Below are 12,950 nucleotides of genomic sequence, written 5' to 3' on the forward strand. Positions count from 1 at the left end.
TCCCCAGACATCTTCAATCTTTCATACCCCAGATTGGCAGGTTGGAGCCATTGTTCTGTCATCTTTCTTGAGCACTGTAGGCAGTGCCTTTTCATTATCATCATCACAATATCCCATAGACACCACTAAGATGAGCAGTCCCAGTTAGCTAGGACAAACCAACTTTCCAGTGGTTGCATAGCAATGGGTGCTACTTTAGCCCAATCTCAACTGCCACATATCTTGACAATCCAACAGTGTTTAACAACAGCACACTTCCGTGACAAGGCAGACACTGTGCACACATCATGCATACTTTACACATGACTGGATAAAAGGTATAGGTAAGTATCAGTGGATCTGTTCAGTAAGAGTGCCATTGGACAACAACCAACACTTGGACCTAGCACTGATAGCATATAGAACAGGGAAAAGGACAGAAAAATACTCAGGGGGCCAACAATGCCAGATGAACTAGCCTCAGTATGACCTAATACTCAAACAGGTGATGGAGAGAGAGAGACAGAGAGGGAAGGAGAGGAGAGACAGAGACAGAGAGAGAGACAGACAGAGAAAGAAGAAGAAGAAGAGAGGAGAGAGAGAAGAGAAAAGGAGGAGAGAAGAGAGGAGGACAAGGAAAGAGAGGGAGAGAAAGGAGAGGAGAGAGAGAAAAAGAGAGAGAGAGAGAGAGAGAAAGAGAGAGAGAGAGAGAGAGAGAGAGAGAGAGAAAAGAGAAAGGAAGAGGAGAGAGAAGGAAAGAGAGAGAAGGAGAGAGAGAGACAGAGATAGAGAGAGGAGAGAGAGAGACAGAGAGACGGAGAGGAGAAAGAGAAGAAGAGAGGAGACAGAGAAAGGTAAAGAGAGAGAGAGAAGAGAAGAGGAGAGAGAAGGGGGAGAGACAGAGAGAGGAAAGGAGAGAGACAGAGAGAGAAGGAGAAGAACAAGAAAAAAAGAGAAGAGAGATAAGGAAAGAGAGGGAGAGAGAGAGAAGGAGAGGAGAGAGAGAAGGAGAGAGAAACAGAAAGAAAAGAGGAAAGGAGAGAGAGAGAGAGAAGGGGAAGAGAGACAGAGACAGAGAGAGAAGGAGAGGAGAGAGACAGACAGAAAGAGAGAAAGAGAGCAGGAGGAGGAGAAGAAGGAAGAAAAAAGAAGAGAGGAAAAAGAGAAGGAAAAAGAGAAGGAAAGAGAGAGAGGAGAGAAGAAGGAGAGAGAGAAGGAAAGAGGGGGAGAGCAAAAGGAAAGAGAAGAAGAGCAGAGGAGAGAGAGAGAGAGACAGAGAGAAAGAAGAGAAAGGAAGAGGAGAGGAGAGACAAAGAGACAGAGAGACAGAGACAGAGTCAGAGAGAGAAGAGAGAGACAGACAGAAAAAGAGAGAAGAAGAAGACGAAGAAGATGAAGAAGAAGAAAGGAGAGAGAAACGAGGAGAGGAGAGGAGACACACAGAGAGACAGAGACAGAGAGGAAGAAGAAGAGAGGAGAGAGAGAAAGAGAGAGAGAAGGAGAGAGGGAGGGAGAGAGGGAGAGAGAGAGAGAGAGAGAGAGAGAGAGAGAGAGAGAGAGAGAGAGAGAGAGAGAGAGAAAGAGAGAGGACGAGAGATACGTAATCTCAAAATTTCAAAAAAATTAGATAAAGCCCTCACAAATGTAACATCCTTTAGGGGTTTATGGATAAACTCATTTCCTATTACTTCTAAGCCTACTTGAGGCCTGGATTCAAGATACTCTACATTAGTTCAGTATGAATGAATGAATGAATGAATGAGTGAATGAAGTATTTACTAAGTGCTTACTATGTGCAAAGCACTGGGCATACAATTAGAAAAGACTACTTGTTTAAGTTCATCCCACCTGGAAACTCCCTCCATTTGGATCCAGCTGTTAACAAATCATCATTTTATCGTAGAAACAGTTTAATCGATCATGAAAAACATGATAATATTGAGAATCGTAAAAAAGATATTCTAATCCACGGCCATCATTTCAACCTCCAAACTGCCTTCTTCACTACTGCTCCTCCCCCTAGTCCAGAATGGAGTCCAGTGCTTTTGTCCACTCCCAGACACTCAGCAATACGATCTCTCCCTATTCCCCATGTCATTTCCTCTTTTCCCTCAAGGGGAAAACTCAACAGTCACTTATCATGTGGCTCAGCCAGCTAGCAGCAAGCTTTGGGGCATACCGATCTTTCTACATTCCTCGGGCACTAGTGCATTGCTTAGAGTTTGGTCAGGCATCAAAGATGCCAAGATCGTCCACTGCATCCTGAGCCATGGCTGGTCACCTTGACTTTTGTCTTGCCACTGGACTTTGATGACTCTGGAAGAGAGAGTGAGGCTGATGACTTTGTGTGGCTCTGCCTCACTTAAATCCACTTCACTCTCAAATCAATACATCACCCTGTGATGTCACTGGTCCTCTTCAAAAACCAAGGACAAACAACAATGCATTCCTCAGACAGTGAGTGATGCTACCTTTGGCTGCTCTGTATGCTGGCTCCATGTGCTGCCTTGATATCTCTGGCTTGGTAGGACTGGAACAATCCCCTACCCCCACCCAAACCATCCCTCTCCAGATTGCTTTAGCACCTAGAAGGCATGGAAGAGTTTCCTCCCACAACGGATGCCCAGCAGAGCAACCTGGCCATCGAAGCTATTGTCCCCTTCTCTTTCCCCATGTCTTCTTCTCAAGGTTCTTTTCCAAACTCTTGTCACTACATGCTTAACCATTTGCTGTCCAATCCTCCTCCCTCCCCCCCACCCAGTCACTAAGCATCGTGGGAAGAAAGAGAAAAAAAACTATATTAAAGCAGCAAGGTACTGCTTCCTCACACCTCTTCCAACACACACACACACACACACACACACACACACACACACATCCCTTACAAAAGCAATTCCAACAAAATATTAGACAATCAAAACCTTATTGTGGCGCAGTGGATAGAGCACCAGCCCTGAAGTCAGGAGGACCTGAGTTCAAATCCGGCCTCAGACCAAACACTTGACACTTACTAGCTGTGTGACCCTGGGCAAGTCACTTAATCCCAATTGCCTAAAACAAAACAAAGAACCCCCCCCCCATTAATGCATGCTAAGCATAGGTCTCTTTTTTTCCAGTTTTTAAAGAATTTCCTTTCAGTTTGTCCATATTGCAATAATTCATGAGAAATGACAAGGTAAGAAGCAATGATTTAATACATACAAAGCTGGCCTGTGTTCAAGTCTTAGCACTCAGATACGCTGGCTTTGTGAGTCTCAGTAAGCCACTTAACATCTTAGTGCCCCCAGACAACTCTCTAAGTCTGGAAATTGTAGAGAAGGTACAGGAAGTTCCTTACATGGATGAAATTACTGGTTTGAGACCTCTCCAAACTCCAGAGTAATGTCATGTGAGTACATAAGTGAAAATCATGTTATCTCTATCCCTCTTTAAAAGAAACTGGTGTGGGGCAGCTAGGTGGCGCAGTGGATAGAGCGTTGGTCGGAGTCAGGAGGACCTGAGTTCAAATCCGGCCTCAGACCAAACACTTGACACTAGCTGTGTGACCCTGGGCAAGTCACTTAACCCCACTGCCTAACCAAAAAAAAAAAAAAGAAAGAAAGAAAAAGAAACTGGTGATATCCAAATACAACAAATTCCATTTCCCCCCCAAGTCTCTGTATAATGAAGAGGCTTCCAACTCCCAGCAGGAAGTCCACAGAAACAAAATTGTATTGCTCTATTTACTTTAAAGTCCATGCAATGCCCAATCCTAGTCAAAGAGAAGGAATTTCATCTTGTACTGTTTGTATTATAGACAGGCAGAATTGAATTCAACCAGCATTTATTAAGCACTTACTACGTGCCAGGCAACTGAGGATACAAAGCTGAAAAGCAAAGCAAAAACAAAAGTCCCATAAAAGAACCACCCCCCTTACTTCCCACACTGCTCACTCAGATCTCAAACACAGGTCCAAGACCTAGGAAGAGGCAACAGTAATATAATAGGGTGAGCTGGAATGCATGGGAGCCACCTCCCTACTTTTGCCACTGGCCTCATTTGCTGATTCCATGCAGAAAGTCTGGGCATCAGCTTTTGATCACTAGAGCCAAATCCAGGATTGTGACATGTCTAGCAAAGAGCTCAGAGAATCATTGGCTTGTTTGAGTTAGAAAGAACCTAGAGATCACCCAATCCAATCCAATCTCACCATCTATTTTATATGTAATGAAACTGAGGACCAGAGAAGTTTGGGTCTAGTGGTCACACAACTAATTAGGGCCAAAATCAGGACTCAGTCCAATGCTGTTTCCATTCATTTAAATAACATTCCAACAAAGTAATGCACTAACAAATAGACCTTTTTTTTTCTTGTATTTCTTTTTCTTTTTTTTTCTGTCTAGGCAATTGGGGTTAAGTGACTTGCCCAGGGTCACACAGCTAATGTTATGTGTCTGAGGCCAGATTTGAACTCAGGTCCTCCCGACTCCAGGGCCGGTGCTCTATCCACTGCACCACCTAGCTGCCCCTACAAATAGAGCTTCTTGACCAAAAGGTTTTATCTTTATATGAAAAACCTAAGTATGTAAAAACCGATAATAAGAACCGACATTTGTCATGTATAGCGTATAGCATTTTACAACATACGTTATGGAAGTGGTTAGTTACATTACAAAAGAAATGTTCACTCTACATTTTCCTTAAACTGGGGGTCACTCTAGTACCTCCACTACTTAGAACCATCTGATCTCAGAATTGACTAAAGGTCATCTAATCCAATCCCCTATTGGAGGCAGAAATATCTTATTTGTTTCTAGAACATTATATGCCCCCAAAAGATGGGGTCCAGCAACTAAGATCACAGATATAGTGCTGGAGAGGACCTCATGTTAAAAATGAGAAAACTGAGGCCTACTGGGATTAAGTTACTCACCCAAAGTCACCTGGATGGTTAGCATCAGGGGTGGGATTTGAATCCAAGTTTCCTGATCATAGAACCCATACCACACTATCTCCTGGAAGGAGCTTCAGATACATGGAAATAACATTTGGATGGTCAAACAAAGCAGTTCTGGAATCTTAATGGAGGTAATTGAGAAAGTGTGATTTGAGCCACCCAAATTCAATTGATGCACAAACTTAATGAAATTCATCCATTCTGTAAAGTGTTGTAAAGTATGTAGAAACTTGTCCCTCTCTGACTCTCTTACTATTCAAAGTAGCCAATAAAAAAAAAATTTGCTTAATAGTTAATGTCTGGGCAGCTAAGTGGAGCCATAATGGATAGAGCACCAGCCCTGGAGCCAGAAGGACCTCAGTTGAAATCTGACCTCTGACATATACTAACTGTGTGACCCTGGACAAGTCACTTAACCCAGGTTGCCTCAAAAAAAAAAGTTAAGGCCTTTGAATAAATGAACATAGGAGAATAAATAGATAGTAAATACATAAGAGTAAATTATTATATTCTGCACAAGGAAATTAGTGGCCATGGGAACTTTTTTTTTCTTAATCAGCCCTACTCTGATACTTAGTTGTTGTATGCATCATTCCTAGATTTTTGAAGCCTCTGCCATGAGAATGCAATCTCTGAAAGGTTCTCCCACACTGGCAAAGCTTCAGGGTCACACACAGTGTCTGCCTTCTGGGGCCCAGCTAGCTAATTTGAAGGCTCATCCCACTAGGATCTTGACTTGGTGATATGAATTCTTTGGCTTTCCCTATGACTGTAGATAGGGTTGGATACCTCACTCTCTCTCATTCCCCATATCTAATCTGTTGCCAAGGCCTACTAATGTCACCTTTGCAACATCTCTTGGATACACTCCCTTCTCTCCTCTGACACTGCCCACACTCTGGTCTAGGCTGTCATCACCTCACTCCTGGACCATTGCAATAGCCTGCTAGAGGATCTACCTGCCTCAAGGCTCTCCCAACTCCAGTCCATTCTCCATTCAGCCACCAAAGTGATTTTCCTAAAGCACAAGTTTAATCATATCACCCACTCCTCAATAAACTCTAGTAGCTCCCTATTGTCTCCAGGAGCAAATGCAGAATGCTCTGTTTGGCATTCAAAGTCTTTCATCATCTAGCCCCCTTCTACCTTTCTGGGCTTCTTATACCTTACTCCCCACCACATACTCTTTTACTGACACGGGTATCCTGGCTGTTCCTCGAACAAGACCTTTCATCTCTCAGCTCTGGGCATTCTTTCTGGCTGTCCTCCATGCCTGGAATACTCTCCCTCCTCTGTTCCGTTAAATCCCAACTAAAATCCCACCTTCTATAGGAAACTTTTCCAATCCCTCTTAATTCCAGTGCTTTCCCTCTTTTATTTCCTATTTATCTTGTATATAGCTTGCTTTGTAGATGTTTTTTGCATGTTGTCTCCCCCATCAGACTGTAAGCTCCTTGAAGGCAGGGACTATTTTTTTGCTTCTTTTTGTATCCCCAACATTTAGCATAGTGCCTGACACATAGTAGGTTCTTGATAAATGTTTACTCAATTGAACTGGCCATGGAAAGCCAAGAAACACTAAAAAGTACAAAATGGCCTTCCCCCATTTCTGACTCTGCAGTGATGGTGGCAGAGGTTGCTTAGAATCACACTGTTTTTAGACATGTCTATAAATATTAACTTAGCTGTTGGTCCTCTAAATATGACCAGTAACCAAATGGTGGCTATAACTAGTAGAGGAACTAATTCACATGAGGCTTTACATTCTTCACAATAAATGAAATCAGAAAATAGACAGAAATGGCAGTGAAGGGGAAGGATGGCTCATAGATTCCCCTGGCAGAAGCAAATAAAAAGAATTGGTTTTATCTTGTATCCAAAGGCCATGAGAAACATTGTCATGGAAAATTCAGTTGTTTCCACGTTGTAGTGCCCATGGTAAGTGTTTGTAAAAAGACCACTGAAAATAGTTCCATCTCACATTCCAATATTGGTTGCAGAGGTCCAGGAAGTAACGAAATTAAGTCAACATATACTTTGGCATATATTACTCTGCCTCTGGCATACATTGGCTGAATGATCCTGGACAAGTCACTTCCCTACCCAGTGTCCTAGGCAACTCTCTATAAGACTGTAAGTGGCAGAGAAGGTGCCAATCTGGAATAGCTGAAGGAGTCTCCTCAACCAGCCTTTATCTCTATCCCTATACTTTGATACTCAGTGATTTCCGTGCAAAGATTGGCATAAGGGATACTGAGGAGGGTTGGGGGGAACATACTGAAGATATAATTCAAAAGTAAGGAATTTTTTAAAAAGTAAGGAATAAAAGAAGCATGTAGACCACACAGAAGCTTTATGCCTATCTGTCACAAATAAGTTCTTTAAGAAAAGAATTGGGAGACATCTGACCTAACAAACACCAAATAAAAATGTTTTTAAAAAAAAGGAAGTTAAAAAGAGTGTGATAATATTTTAACAGATATGAAATGACTCATTACTGATGTGAGAGTCATTCCTGTAGTCAGATTGCTAACTTGTTAGAGCAAAGGTCAGAATTAACCCAAAACTAGAACAAAGAATAAACATAGGGAAAAGATACAGAATTATTCTGATGGGACTCAAGACTTCCCCAAGAAAACCAGTAAACACAAACTTAGTTGAAAGTAAAAGCAGTAGGAGTCTTAATGTATATAAAGTCCATCTTGTCTCCATTAAACTTCTTAGATTCTTATAATCTAGCCACTGCTCAGATTCTTAAAATCTAGCTAATAGCTTACTAATGTTCAGACTCCTTAAGAGTCTGCCCAATATGATGGATGTTCTACTAAACCTTGTCTTTGGCTGAAAGAAGGCTTGGGTCGACTTCTTTCGGAGAGGACCCATGTGTTGTGATTTTGGGGTCTCATGACCCCTAAACTGCATCAGGAGAATTCAAGGACAGTCCAAGGGTTTTCTAGGACTCATAGACAAATGGGGCCCAAATTGGGACAAAGGTCTCACTTTGGGTCCATACCCTATCAACATGTACATTGTTCCAAATAACTACTAATAAAAGAAATTTAAATCAAAAAAAAAAAAGAAAGAAAAGAAAAGAAAGTAAAGGCAGTAGGGACAGCTAGGTGGTGCAGTGGATAGAGCACTGGTGCTGGAGTCAGGAGGACCTGAGTTCAAATATGACCTCAGACACGTAACACTCACTAGCTGTGTGACTCTGGGCAAGTCATTTAACCCCAATTGTCTCACCAAAAAAAAAAAAAAGGTAAAAGCAGTGTCACTGAGGGAAGGTGATTTGGGAGACTCATCATTTAAAAGTGAAAGTAATTTTACTTAAAGGGCTAGTGGACATTGGCAAGTAAATGGTACACATCACCAGGACCACCGTGCAGCTCCTTGACTCTTGAGTGTCTAGATTCTGGGAAATGCAATTGCCATTCTCTAAGTTGGTATGCCACACACATTGCTACACTGGCCAAGACTGCAAGAGAACCTTAGGGTGAGGGGCTGACTCCCATTTATACCGTTCCAGGACTGTCATCTAGGCACCAGGTAATGTTAGACAACATAGGACAAATGGTACCTATTGTGTATTTTACTGGGCAATGGTTGTAAAAAATTAGGGCATAACTTACCTGTGAAGCATTTTTTTCTGTATGTACTATTCCAACATGTTGGCAAATAGCCTCATGCCACTTTCTTGGTGAAGATATTGAGATTATTAACATGTTACAGGCGTACCAGTAAAATAACTACAAAACTGACCCATGTAGACAAGTCATTGATGCCAAAAATGAAAAATGGATGAAGGAACAGACAGCGACATTGATTATATCACTTTCCTAAGTTGAATTCAAATAAATCAATGACCATAACAATGACACCAAAAGAGCCTAGAAATGAACTCAGCTGACAAACTGTGATCTTCTTGCTAGAGACAAGCAGAGCAAGGACAACATTGGTTTAGAATACAAATTCATTTGTAAAATCTTACAGAGAAGGATGGTAGAAGATTATGCACAGTATCTGGTGGTATGCTGATAAATGTTTAACCACTGGCTCTCTGAAAAAAAATGTACACTCGGCACACTTTTAACTTTAATTTACATTACTAACATTTTCTTCATCACTTTCTTAAGTCTAGAAATCAATAAAACAATAAATCCAGACTTGATTTGTAGAATTTGCTAATTTCTGAGATGTAAATGCTCGCATGGAAAATTTAACAATTGGCTCGAGAGCTGGTATGAGTTGCCTCCAGCATACTCCTGGCAGTATCACTTCATAAAACAGAAGCAGTAGAGGGAAAAACCAATTTAAAGAAAGTTTGGTGAGAGATCTAACTAAGCCAAATCATCTTGAGAGTATATGAGGATGAAGATGGAAGGACAACAAAGATAGGAAAAAGGAAAAGATCAGCAAAAAAAATTTATAACACTTTTCACCATCAAAGACAGTGCAACTACCACATTAGGACTCTAACATCACAGTCCCGGATGTGCTGCTCGAGGAAATGACAATGGCGCTGAATGCTAAAAGCAGCTGGATTAAATCAAGAATAAACAGAGGTGGTCCATGCTGGAGATGACACAATTTTGAGGATGTTGAAGAATCAGTTCTCAAGGTATCCGAAAAATAGGAAGGTACCAAAGATGTACACGAGAGGGGTAGAGGGAAGGCAAACGAGATACTATCAATAACTGCTGACCTGTATGTACACTTTTCCATGTCTTTCAATTTCATATGTGAATAATTTATACTCCTCAACAAAGGAAGAGAACAGGTAGGTTTGCACGGATAATAGGCCACAACAGACCACATCTTGAGAATCACACTGAAGGGGATAGAAAACATAAGATTTCCTCCTGTGCTCATTATTTGTGGACTATTAAAAAAAAGCATTTGATTTCATAGGGCAAAACACCATAAAAATCCTCTTACAGCAAGGTATTTCCTGTGCGTAAATCAAAATTGTGTAAGTTTCCTTGAAAAATGTAACAGCAGAGAGAACTTTGTTCCGCAACTCTCTGATTACTAATATCATGTGAGGCATAAAACACAGAATCACATACTCACCCAAATTGTCCCCCACTGTCATGGAAGAAGTCCCCGTGCAGAGTCCAAGTAAATAAGGGATTCCCTATGGGTGTTGAGGTCCTGCAGTTGCTTCTGTTTGGGGACGACATTGTGCTGATTGTACCAGGCCCTGGAACACTTCAGTGCCTCCTACCTATGATCGATAATCACTCAAGAGAGTTTAGCCTAACTATCCAAACAGGGAAAACCAAGTGGATGAAGGATGCTCATTGTCCAGGCTGTGCTATGCAATTGAATCGGCTTGCCCAGTGGTACGTAGAGCTTGGACAGACGCTACAAAAGGACAAGGAGTTGGACCCAGAACTGAACAGGAAGGAGAGTGGAATGGATTGCTTTGGGGGAACAGCACAGCGCCTTGAATGACCCCCCCAACTTCTCCCTGAAACAAAGGCCTGTCTTTTTAAGCACCCAATATTCTGGTGAGTTCCTATGGCTGTGAGTCATCAGGTGACATAGTCTCCAAGGAACTAAAGCTGAGGATAACCCAAAGGGCAAAGGAGAGGCACATGGTGAAGGAGAGCAGATTGTGGCCCATTACAAACAAGGACTTAACCAGGGAAAGTAGCATAAAGAGAGTCATCTGAGACTCCTATGACTAGAAAAAAGAGATAGGCTAGCCATATAAGCAAGAGTGAAGGATAATCGGTGAGCAGACCATGTATTCCACCGAGGCCCATTTAATGTCAAGAGAAAACAGTCCTCAGCATGTTGGGGGGAGGCCCAGTGATAGAATTGGGGGGGAGGACATGTATGAGAGTCCCAGACACAGGATAGACAGGCATGGAGGAATGGTGATCTGAATTGTTAGAAGGACCACCTCCATAAGTGAGATCACAGATCCATTAGGGTTGGGGGGGGGGGCAGGGTAGAGCACAGATGCCTTCTTTTTTTTCTGTTTCCTATTTTTCAAAGTAAATAGCTTGCTTCTAGATTTATGAAGTGTTGGAACTGCAGGGTTAGGGACCTTAGAGGTCATCTGATACAACTCATTTCTCTCTTGGGAAATCTGGGAAGGTTTCCTGGTGGAGATGGCATTCAGATAATTCCTGAAACAAATGGGGTTTCCAAAGTGTGGCCTGAGGGAGAGAGAGAGAGGACTTTCTGATAGCCCAGGAGGAGGTTTAGAGATGTATATGGAAAGATGTATATGCAGCACAGTGCAGTGGGTAGGGCAGTGGACTTGGAGTCAGGAAAACTTGGGTTCAAATCCCACCTCAGACACTTACTAGCTGTATGACCTTGGACAAGCCACTTAACTTCTCTCGGATTCTCTTTCCTCATCTATGAAAAAGGGTGCTGACACCTAAGGTCCCTTCCAGCTCTAGACCTGTTAGCCAATAAAGTGAACTGTGATGAAGTGGGCACAAGGCCTCCCTCCTACAGAAGGCTCTCTAGTGGTCTTGGCCAGAGAACGTGGCCAATCTTGTATAACTTTCTGATGCCATCACCCCTAAGGTATGGCAAATTTGGCCAATTCCCCCCCACCCTGGGGCCCTGCACTTTAGGAGACACTGGCTGCTTCAAGAACCAAGTAACCAAAGCCGTTCAGTGAATCAGGGTGAGAGTACCTGCAGGGAGAAAGAGTTGCAACTCATTCATGTCAGTGAGTCACCACACCCACTACTATGGCCATGATCATGATCACCAAGGCATCACAGGTGGGAGTAGGGGGGCTGGCCATCTAGCAATAACATTCCCCTCTCCCCCTTTTACTTATATTCCTCAGGCCACCCTTTTGGGACATCTTTTTCCCCTTGGCTTTGTCTTTCCTTTCTAATGACTACCATCTTTTTTCATTTTGACTAGATTACACCTGTATTCAAATGTTGGGGGAGGGAGCAGTAGACATGACATGCTCCCATCTGCCTTACCCACAGACCTCTTTCCTCCCTTCCTCTCTCAGCAGGCCCCTAACCACTTATACACAGACAGACCCAGCAGATGACCTCACCACCTCCATACCTCAAAACTTCTTGGCCTCAAAGCATGAGATGCCAAGGTTAAGCCCTCCCACCTAACCTTATTAATAGTAACAGCTCATGTTAAGTCAGAAAGATTTGTAAATGTGAATGATAACTCCTATTTCTGTAATACTTTTGACAAAGCGTGTTCTTCACAATACTAGCCTTGCAAGTATTCCTCATTTTACAGATGAGGAAACTGAGGCCCAAGTTACTTGCCCATGGTCACATAGCTAGTATGTATCAGAACTGAGGTTTGACCTAGATCCCTTGAGTCCAGAATTCTTACTAGTTCACTGCCCTACTTTTCTCTGAAAAGCTTATAGTGGTATCTCTTACTGACTTTATCATCTCACGTGCCATTATCACTTTTTCACGTTGTGTATTGGGTACAGTCCAGATATGGCTTCATCATTATTGCTAACAAAAATAACTCGCTATAAAAATACTGGCAGAGCTGTTCCATTGCTCATCTTTGTTATCCCCTTTCTAGATTCATCTGCAAACGCTCCCAAGTTTATCTGGCTTAGCTAGGTCTCATGTTCAATGCTACCAAATCTTGTTTTCTCTTCAATTGCATTGTGCTATCTTATGAACATAGTGTTTTACATATGAGCTTGCACTCTAACTTTTGGCTGCCATGTTATTCTGCCTAGAAAAAAAAAAAGATTAAATGCTGATCAAGGGGGTGTCTGGGTGCTTAACGTCTCATTGCAACAACTGTTTAGCATCAGTTAAAATTTTCAAGTAAATTATGTCATACGTCAATGCCTCCACATTTTTTTCCATTTCCCATTTTTCAAAATGAACAGCTTGCTTGTAGAGTCATAAAGTGTTAGAGCTAGAGGGGGCCTTAGAGGTCACCTGCTACAACCCTGCAATTTTTTCTGAAGATGAGAAGACAGAGGGCCAGAGTGGTTAATTGACTTGCCCAGGGTCACACAGCTAGTTAGTGGAATGATTTGAAGCTACTCTAATCTCA

General features: G+C 42.3%; 1 protein-coding gene across 1 annotated transcript in view; it reads left to right on the plus strand.

Moving 5' to 3' along the window:
- FRMPD3 (FERM and PDZ domain containing 3) overlaps positions 1-12,950 on the plus strand; it is a 125,680-nt gene that overhangs the window by 103,773 nt on the left and 8,957 nt on the right. The gene's annotated exons all lie outside the window — the stretch shown is intronic.

This window comes from Phascolarctos cinereus, unplaced genomic scaffold (genome assembly GCF_003287225.1).
Source record: "Phascolarctos cinereus isolate Bilbo 61053 unplaced genomic scaffold, phaCin_HiC Scaffold_8;HRSCAF=390, whole genome shotgun sequence".
In the NCBI taxonomy this organism is placed as follows: domain Eukaryota; kingdom Metazoa; phylum Chordata; class Mammalia; order Diprotodontia; family Phascolarctidae; genus Phascolarctos; species Phascolarctos cinereus.